The 10145-nt window shown below is 44.4% G+C and overlaps 1 protein-coding gene across 1 annotated transcript in view; it reads left to right on the top strand.

Moving 5' to 3' along the window:
- Hebp1 (heme binding protein 1) overlaps nucleotides 1-10145 on the top strand; it is a 28993-nt gene that overhangs the window by 2220 nt on the left and 16628 nt on the right. The window lies entirely within an intron of this gene.

The following is a 10145-nucleotide window of genomic DNA, read 5'->3' as shown; positions in this document are numbered from 1 at the left end:
CCACTAAGAAGAATATATGCAGTGTGTTATTTGTTGAAACTGTACTTCTGATTTGATTTGAAACTGTCTCATTGCTGTTTATCAATAAAATTTTGAAAAAAAATAAAAAATAAAAATAAAAAAATAAAATTAATTAATTCAACGGCTAGAGAGATAGCTCCGCAGTCTAAGCTCCTGACTGACAAGTGCAAGGATCCGGGTTCAATCCCCAATACCACATGCTGTGCTGGCCCCAGAACCCAACCACAGAACCCAGCCACACTGTGCCTCCCACTGAAACCAGGCCAGGTGGCCCACACCTGTAATTCCAGCGCTGGTGAGGCTGAGACAGGAGGATCACTAGGAGTCTGAACTGCATAGCAAGACCCTATATCAAATAAATAAATTCTAAAAAATAAATTTAATTCACTAATTCAAAAAAGAACTGGTTTTTGAGTGCCGAACTATGATCCAGATGATTTTCTAGGCTGTGGAGACAAAGAATGGGTAAAACCAACAAATCCCTGCCCTCAGACAGCTTATGTTTTAGTGCTAATGGACAAGTAATGTATCCTGCTTCAGGTATGTTTAGTCCTGGGGAAAAAAGCATGTAAGGCTGGGGACAGAACTTGGGGGTGGAGCATTTAACATGTGCAAGGCTCTAGGCTCTTTCCCCATCACACAAAAAAAGGAAAAAGATAAAGGAAAGCAAGCAAGAAAGGAAGAGTAAGTAAGGTACAGGCACAATAGGAGTGAAGTTGTGACTGTTGAGTAGGACAATGGTATAAATTATTGGCAACTGACTAAAGATACTAGCAAGCTGTCCAGGAGACCTGTGTGGGCCAGATCCTGCCTGTGGTCTCGGCATGGTGCAGTTACCATGGTTCTAACAGCAGCTGCAGGCTCACTTGGTCTCCTGGGGCTAATGGTGACCATGAATACAGATGGAAAGGCCAGAGTGTTTGGGGCTTGTGCCTTCAGTTTCCTTTCTTGCCCTTCCCAGCTTTTTTTTTCTTTGCATGGAATAGGGGATTGATCTCAGGCCTTTGCGCTTGCCAGGCAAGTGCTTATTCTACTGAGCCATCTCCCCGGTCTGCTCTCCCCCCGCCCCCCCCCCCCCCTCGCCCCCCCCCCCCCCCCCCGCCCTTGCTGTCTGTCTCCATTTTTGTTCATTCTGGGCTAACCCCATGTAGGTTTCTCAAGCTCTGATGTCAGCTGGCACCCCGCTAGGTTTGCCCAGAGCACAGCGCTAATAAGAGACAGAAACTGTATATCTCCCTTTTTCTGCCCTTCTGTTGGGTCTCTTAATAGCAGGAGCTGCTAACTCTGTGGCTTTGCCTTCTCTTATACAGATGGCCGTGGTTCTAGCTTTTACCAGGTGAGCTGGGTATCAGAGCTCAGGTAACAGGTAAACCTCTGTCTTTCCTCAGGAGCTTCCCAGGCTCTCGGCTGGCTCCTTGTCCCCTACTTGGCATCTCCACTGACCTATTACCTGTGTAACCAGTTCATTGTATCACAGCGCCTATCTTCTTCATACTATTAATTTCTATTTCCTGTTAACACCTTATCAATACAGTGCCACCAGCCACTGATTTAGTAGTGTCTATAGGGTTAAATATAGCACCCTAATAAGCATTTTCCTTAATAGTCAGTGGGACTGTGGGACCCTATGGGATATGAAATAGCAGCATACTTTTTTTATTATTACTATTACAGGGTCTCACTACATAGATTGGACTCATAGTAATCCACCTGTGTTCAGCCTCCCAAGTGCTGGGATTACAGGCACACGTCACCACGCCCAGTCTAGCATTGTACCCTTATCATGCTGATGCAACCCGTTTCACCCAAATGATCCTGTTTCTGCATCTGTAGAATAGGTATCTGTCATCGAGCCGGGGAGATAGCTCAGCAGCCTAAGCACCTGCCTGGCAAATGCAAGGTCCTGAGCTCCATCCCCAGTACCAAAAAAGAAAAAGAAAAACAAAAGGTATCAAAAATATCTTTCATCTACTCCAAAGTTACTACACGTATTGGTTTTTTAATGAAAAAATTTTGTAGTTCTAGGAATAAAATGTTTTATAAATACTGTGGTACATTCTACATACATAGTGACATAGTTATGTCAGAACTCCCAGATCCACTGGTACTAGCTGGGTAAACTCAGACAACGTAATCTCTCTGAAGCTAATCATGAGAGAAAGTAATAGTTCGTGCCTTTGAAGACTGTTACAGATGTATTGGAGTCTGAGTGAGATGTCTATGTAAGTTGTGCAGCAGGCACCAGGTGCGGTCACTGTTCACTTCCTCTTAATCTTGGTGGTAGTTGGGAGTGACTTTACATCTCGACCACTCTGAACACCGGACTCCAGTACAGGAGTGACAATGCCAGTGTAACAGTTAAATATTCAAAGATACACATAGTGCTGTTTAAATATACGAGGTAGCCCAGTGTGATGTTGCATGCCTATAATCCCAGCACTCAGGAGGCTGAAACAGGAGGATTACCCTGAATTCAAGGCCAGCCTGGCCTACATTGTGAGTTCAAGGCCAGCCTGAATTAAAAAGTGAGAACCTATTTCAAAAAAAGAAAAAGAATAGAAACTATACAAAGCTAGAATGTTATTTTGAGGAGAGCCTCCCTTGAAATTATCTCCTCTGTCCTGAAAATAGACTGGCTGGGACTGATCCATGCCCCCTGGGGAACATGAGTGACACAGTGTGCCCATGCAGATGTTCAGGACTGATTCCAGGCACTGTGATTCCACGCAGACCTTATCAGGGGCCTGCTTCATTGCTCAGGAAGGAGGAGAGTAGACAGCCCTGTGAATGCCCGGAACAGAGCTGATATTAATGACAGAAATCCTTATTGGATTTGTGTCCAGCCTGTGCAAATAGGTTAGGATCGGTAGCCTGGATTTGAATTCTGGCTCCACTATTGTCTCCCTATAACTGGAGCAAGGTACTTAACCTCTTGCTCCTCTAAAAAGGAGGATTAAAACAGTAGCTTCTTCACAGAGTTGTTAGAAGGTTGAATGAATGAATTTATGCCAGGCATTTAGTAACAGGTACATAGAAAATATTGCATCTGTGGGTATTATTAATATTTTTTTGAGATAGGATCTTGTTAAGTTGTTGAGGCTGGCCTTGAATTTGCAATCCTCCTGCCTCAGGCTCCCATTTCAGTGTATTACAGTCATAAGCCATCACACCTGGTTTTAATATCTTCTTACTGTAAAATCTCAGGCTTCCCAGATCAACGTGCACAGTGTCACAAGTGGCCAGAAGAAACCTGACCTTGCCAGAGACTTGCAATCCCAGAGCAAGATGCTTCTAGTAAGATCTCTGTGGGGGACTCACCCTTGACCAAGGTGTCTAGTGCATGTTAAAAATTGGTATGTGTGACCATGGGCTCAAATCCTCCCCGAGTAACTAACTTCTAGAAGCACAGGCTACCTGGAGATGGGGTGAGGGAAGGCTGCTCTATGCCATCCAACAAGAAAACCCATCAGAATGTTGAATTTTAGCTGGGCACAGTGGTGCATTCTCTAATTCTGGCCTATCAGGAGGCTGAGGCAGGAGGATCACAGGTTTAAGGCCAGCTTGGGCAACTTACCAAGACCAAGTCTCAAAAGAAAATTGAAAGAAAGGAAGGAAGAAAAGGAAGGGAAAGAAGAAAAGAAAGGAGACAAGAGGAGAGGAAAGAGCTCAGTGGTTGAGCCCTGGCCTACTATGTGCATCACCAGTATAAAAAAAGAAAAGAGGGCCGGCCAGATAGCTCAGCAGACTAAAGCATCTGCTTAGGCAGGTTCTGGGGCTGGGATTTGATCCCCAGCATGCCATGTTAGCCCCACCACTGGGGGCACACTGAGGCAGTGACTGAGACTGGAGTGGTGGCATGTGCCTGGAATCCCAGCGCTTGGGAGGCTGAAAACAGGAGGATCATTACAAGTCCGATCTGTGGTGAGACCTGTAGACCCTCTACTAAGTATATTTTAAAAAGAGATGTTAAATTTTGAAAACCAATACTAAGTTCACATAGATCCCTTATTCTTTGCAAAAATAGAAAACTCTAGTGAAATAAATTCAAATAGAGCTTCCTGGAGAACTAGAATAGTTTTATAATATCCACCTCACACATCTAAATATTTGTCAGGGATATAGCTCAGCAGCACAGCATCTGCCTGGCAAGTGCAAGGTCCTGAGTTCAATTCCTGTTACCAAAAAAGTCAATTCAAATTAAATTCTCATATTGTTTGGAATGAGAGGTTATGCCCAGGGCTACTGCGAATGTAGGTAGTGCATCCCTTCAGGAGACCTGGCTTAAGACAGCCTGAGCCAGCTTTTCTCTGGGAAGCCTTATAAGTCTGAATTCTCATCCTTCTATCTGGCTCCAGTTATTGGCATTCCTTTCATTAGAGCAAAACCAGGTTTCCTTCTGAGCCCTGTTACCCCACAATTCTTATAGGGACAAATAGAGCCACAGAGAGATAGTAGAAATAGTAGAGGTAGTAGAAACAGTCCTGACCTTGTGGGATTTATGGTCGGGAATAGGATTAAACACAATCCTGTTTAATTGTAATCCTGGTACATTAGTCATGAGAGTTGAAGATCTATATGAAGATTGTGGTAAGCTTGTTATAGATTAGGGACCACTCTACAGAAGTAACTTTCAGGCTGGGACCTTAAAGTTACCTGTTGGAAGTAACTTTAAGGTTCGTCAGGCCAAGGTAGGAGAACACCCCAGACAGAAGCAGCAGCAGGTACAGAGGCCCTGGCATGGGCATGACCTTTAAAGAAAACAGAAGAAGCCCAATGACAAAGTGCCAGGAAGGTGTGCCTGCAGGGCAGGTAGAAGCTGTGCCCGGGTTATCTGGGTGGGGTAAGCCAGGAATGGAGATGTGTGTGCAGGGGTTGCCTTAGATAGAATGCTCTGTGCTGGCTCTGCTCTCACACATCCAGAGTCCCAGTCTCCTGCTGATTTACCTTTCTCTATGCCAGCTTCCTGCTGAGCTCCCGGCCCTGTGTCCTGTTGCCCAAAGGAGAGCTCGCTCAGGCAAGAGGAGGCAGATGAGGGGACAAACATGTAAGGGCCCTTCCAGCTCTGGAATTGTCTGGCTTTTGGAGTTCAAGAAAGGAAAGGTCATTCCAGAGGAGGAGGAGGTAGAGCTATGTTCAGCCTGCAGGGCTTTCTCCAGGGATGCTGGCCCTCTGAATCAAGTTAGTCCCTTGTCCAGCAGCCTTACTCACCCCACTGTGGACTTTCTGCCCAGGGACCAGGCTGAGGGTGCAGCTCGCTTGTACATTCCCTAGAGCTCTTACCTGCTCCAGGGACCCTCTAGGAGTCTTATATACTTCAGTATCCAGTGTAGATCACAAAACTCAATTGAACTTATTTAGAGATGAAACTGGCCCACTGTCAGACCACCATGATTGGACTGATGGCTACAAAGTCCACATCCTGCGACATCCCAGAGTCCCATTGGAATCTGGCCCCTGGAGAGCCCCATCTTGGCTCCAGCCTCAAGGACTCCTTGTGTTCTTCACATTTATCATTCTGTCCTTGACTTCTCCTATTTTACCCCTATGAGCCTTGCCACCTGGAATCCCTTCCCTAAACAATCAGCACCTACTGTATTGTATAATAATCATCTGTGTATTTCTTCCACCAACCCTCCTTATTCTTCATGTCATATGAATCTCCAAGTCTGTAGCATCTGGCAGAAGTTTGCAATCCTGTTTATTTAATGAATCCATGAAACAATGGCCAGACACCCAGGGATCTGTGTGACCTGCCCAAACATATAATCATACCCACACATGAAGGTCCCGAGCAGGCCTAAGTCGTTCCTTTCCTCTGTCCCACACCACCCTGGCACTTCTCCTCCTTCCCAGTGACCACCTGTTTCCCCGGCTCCCTCCCCTAAGAGACTGGGCCTTTTCTGATGTCAGAAACCATTTCCTTCAGCTGTGTATTTTAGTCCCTGGCACAAGGCTCACACACACCAGAACTGAGGACTTGTTGGTTGAATGCATTAAAAAAGGAAAGACCAAAGAGAAGAGCCAGCTGGCTCCTTCTTCACTAAGTGCTTGTGGTTGGCAGCCCCACTTGGACGAGACGTTTCTGCATAAAATGATTCAGATCTCCGTCTTGAGCGTGACACAGGCATTCTAATGTTTCTTCAACGGACACAGTGACCAAGGAGACGTGTTCGGTGCTCAGTCTGCCCGCACAGTTGTCAAGAGTCTTGCGCCACCAGAATGCAGTTTGGGATCGCAAATCCTCATTCCGGTTCTGCCCTGCAGTAGCTGCGGCATCTTGAGCAATCCAACCCGCCTGGTTACTTATTTCCTCTTTGTTAAATGGCTTGGAGGAGGTGAACTTTAGATCTGCTTGTTGATTCACGGGGTCAGTAACATTTCTAGAATTTGCGACCTTGCAAGGAGGAGACGTTAAGCAAGAGGAGAGTTCTGGAATTTTCTGCTGAGCTCACAGACCCATGTGCTAGAAAGAGCTCTCAGGAAGCATCAGCTTTTCTTGGAATTGCTAAGTCCAGAGCCCAAAAGTCAGAGTTGATTTTTGTCACTTGATTCTTACTCTGGTGTCTTTTCTCCTTCCCACATGCAGTTTAAGCATGAGAGTTTAAGCATGAGACTGTCTCATAGGCTTTGTTTTCACATGTCTCTGACCTCTTTTTTGTCAAGCTGTTTTAACCTGTAAAACAAAGGGTAGTACTCACTTTTGCAGCATATATACAAAATTAACAGGTATTTTTGTATTCCTGATATAAAGGTATAATATTAAATATACCCATTCAGGCTCCACAGTCCACTCATTGCCCCACAATCCTATGTTTCTCCACATTTTCTTTGTGTAGCCTTGGGAATCATACCCTCATCTCCAGTTAAGATTCATTTGACAATGCAGGAAAGCCAGGTCTGATAGAGACCACTACGAAGCAGCTCCAAGCAGGACTTTAATTAACCTATTGGCTTTCCATGTTGACTTGTGAGTCTGTCCAAGTCCTAGGCCCCTTGTCCAGAGATGGGCAGTGGATTCATAGTAAGTGAACCTCTGTGAGTCACTGGTCCCTACTGAGGCCTGGGGTGGTGGGTGAAGCCATGAGGCCACAAAGGGCAAGACAAGGCCATAGCTGGGTCCAACCTCTACTAGATAAAGACTGTAGCCTCAGGCATCTTGATCCCGGATGGAGACTTTCCTGGAGTTAACAGAGCTCTCCTAAGGTAACAAGATGCCTTACTTGGAGAAGTCCTTGAGCATTCAGCCCTTCTTGAGTACTCCACTCTCTTCTGACAACTAAATAAATACAAGCCACCCAGAGAAGGTCTTGGTCTTAGCCCCTAGAGAATCTCAGATTCTATGAGAGAGTTTTGATCCTCCTGGAGCCCTGAAATCACACCATTTATCTCTTTTATTGGCCTTCACCATCCACTCATTTGGGAGATTGTGGACCTGATCAGTCCACAATAGAAGGGATGATATTAACCCAGTACAAGTCTTCTGTTGTGTGCCTTGTTCGTAATCATTAGTAGCAGTGACATCTCTTTAATCAAATAAATATCTATTGAGCAGCTGTCATATAAAACTCTGTAGTATAGTTCCTGTCCACAAAGACTTTATTGCAGATTTTTCAAATGACAACTTTTCCATCACCAGAGAGCAAAATCACTATAGACCAACTTTTGTTCTTTTAGTGCAAAAGAATAAGATTCACTCAAGCAGAGTGGAGGTAAACAAGAAAGAGGAAAAGGTCATAATGCAGCCCATCCCTAAAGACAGACTTCACGTCAACCATGGATACATTGATGATAAGGTATCTCTGAGAAATTGTGATGCCTTATCATGGATCTGGCTGTGGATTATGGGTATTTTTCTTAAAGTCTGAGAAACACTGCCTTGCTGAATGTCCAGGAGCATCACCTTGGGTTCTAGGAAGCTCAGCTGAGAAGAAGGGGTGGAATGGGCGGGGGGAGTTGTGAGGGTTGTTAGGAGTCTAAACACCAAAGAAGGGCCTGATTATAGGATCAAGACTCAGCACAGAGTGCATAGGGGAGAAAGGATCTGTGTGGAAAAGACCCTGGAGCTGAGCATGGAGAGGCTAGGAGACTGTGAGTGTGGGGTAGGGGTAGGGAGAGGCATAACTGGATCAAGTCATACTTTTATGTTTAGTTTCTTGAGGAATTTCCATACTGATTCTATAATGGTTATACGAGTTTACTATTTTATTTTATTTTATTTTATTTTATTTTATTTTATTTTATTTTATTTCGTACAGAGTTTACAGTGTCTCACTACACAGATGGGACTCGTAGTGATCCTCCTGTGTTCATCCTCCCAAGCACTGGGATTACAGGCACGTGCCACCACGCCCAGTCTCAATCGACATCTCAGTGAGCTCCAGGGGTGGGGCAGGCATGGCACACTGGGGGTCAAACCCTGGCTGCTATGCTCTGCCTCAGCAGGTGCTTTAGTCTGCTGAGCTATCTGGCCAGCCCTTAATGGCTGTACTAGTTTATATTTCCACCAATGATACAGGAAGGTCCACCGTTGGACATATTCCAAAGAATTAAGGACTCCGTGTAATGATAGATGCACGTCCATACGTATTGCAGCACCATGCACCTTCGCTAAGCTGTGGAAACAGCCTAGGTGTCAGTCAGCCAATGAATGGATAAGGAAAACACGACAGTGGAAGTGTGATGGAGTAGTGTCCAGAAAGAAGCATGAAATCCAGTTGCTTGCGGGAGAATAGATAGAACTAGACAGCATGTTATGACGTATAACTAGCCAGATTCAAAAGCTTTAAATTTGTATTTCATTCCTCATATCAGAAACCTAAAAATATACAAATTAATAAACAAGTAAATGAAGGAAAGATGACAGGATACCAGGCGGTAGTCTTTTGGAGACATGGAGGGAGGAGAAAGGGAGGAGGGTTGTAATGGTATTGAAGATGATCAAGATTCAATGCATGTGCTAATTTCCCCAAACAAACTACCATTCTCCATAATGTGATGTTGGGTTTTGGTTTGGTTTGTCTTTTTGAGACAGAGTTTCACTATGCAGTTTAGGCTGGCCTTGAGCTCACTGTGTAGTCAGGCCAGCCTCCGGTTTGCAGCAATCCTCCTGCCTCAGCTTCCCAAGTTCTGGGATTTCAGCTTGCATTCTGTAATGTTAACATGCACTAATTAAAAAAAAAAGACCCTATAGACTAAAAAAAAAAAAAAAAAAAAAAAAAAAGCAAGGGAAAGGAAGGTCTAGGGGTGTAACTGTCTGGCTGAGCACACAACTAGCATGAAGCTAGTTCAATCCCCAGCACCCAAACAAAAAGTTAGGAAAGAGGCCCCTTCGCAACCCTGGTGCTAGTATGAAACTCCTCTTGAGGCCTCTGAGTGGTGTGGCTGTTGTTACTTTGTATTTCTTTCTTTCCTCCCTTCTGACTTCTTCCTCCTTCTGCTCTTCTTCCTCCTCCTCTCCCTCTTCTCCATCTCCTCCTCCTCTACCTCCTCTTCTCCCTCTTCCTCTTCCTCTTCCTTTTTTTCCTAGCTCCCCTTTTATTCAGCTGATGGATCTTTGGGCCGCAATCTCTAATGTCTTTTCCACTTTTTATTTCTTGACTTTTTTTTTCTTTTTCTTTCTTTTTTTTTTTTAATTTTATTGATAAACATATAGCAATGAGACAGTTTCAAATCAAATCGGAAGTACAGTTTCAACAAATAATACACTGCATATATTCTTCTTAGTGGTTAATTGCTGTACAAGATGCGGACTTGAGATCCTATTTACAAACACCATTAGAACAAATATTTCTTGACTTGACTTGGTAGATTTCTTGCAACTTTATCTTCCAACCTTCCTGTACCACTTTTCATTTCTGTCATTAGAACGTTTTTATTTCGAAGAGCTGTTTTGATCTCTGCATGTTTCATTTTAGAACATTCCAAGGTTTGCAGGTGCAGTATCTTACCTCCCTCTGAAAATTATTTATTGTAAGTTTTTTTCAGCTTCTGATGTTTCCCAGTGTATAAGACTCCTGGAATCTGTGTCTCAAGGGCCTTGTCACTCAGCCTGTGCGTGTGCTGTTGCCACAGCTATTGTGGAAAGTTCTTTCGTAGTGTGTACTTCCTACAGCGGGGCCATTGTT

This window comes from Octodon degus, unplaced genomic scaffold, assembly GCF_000260255.1.
Source record: "Octodon degus isolate 3935 unplaced genomic scaffold, OctDeg1.0 scaffold00012, whole genome shotgun sequence".
Taxonomy (NCBI): Eukaryota; Metazoa; Chordata; class Mammalia; order Rodentia; family Octodontidae; genus Octodon; species Octodon degus.
The sequence above is the reverse complement of the archived record's forward strand: the minus strand, read 5'-3'. Positions and strand labels throughout refer to the sequence as shown.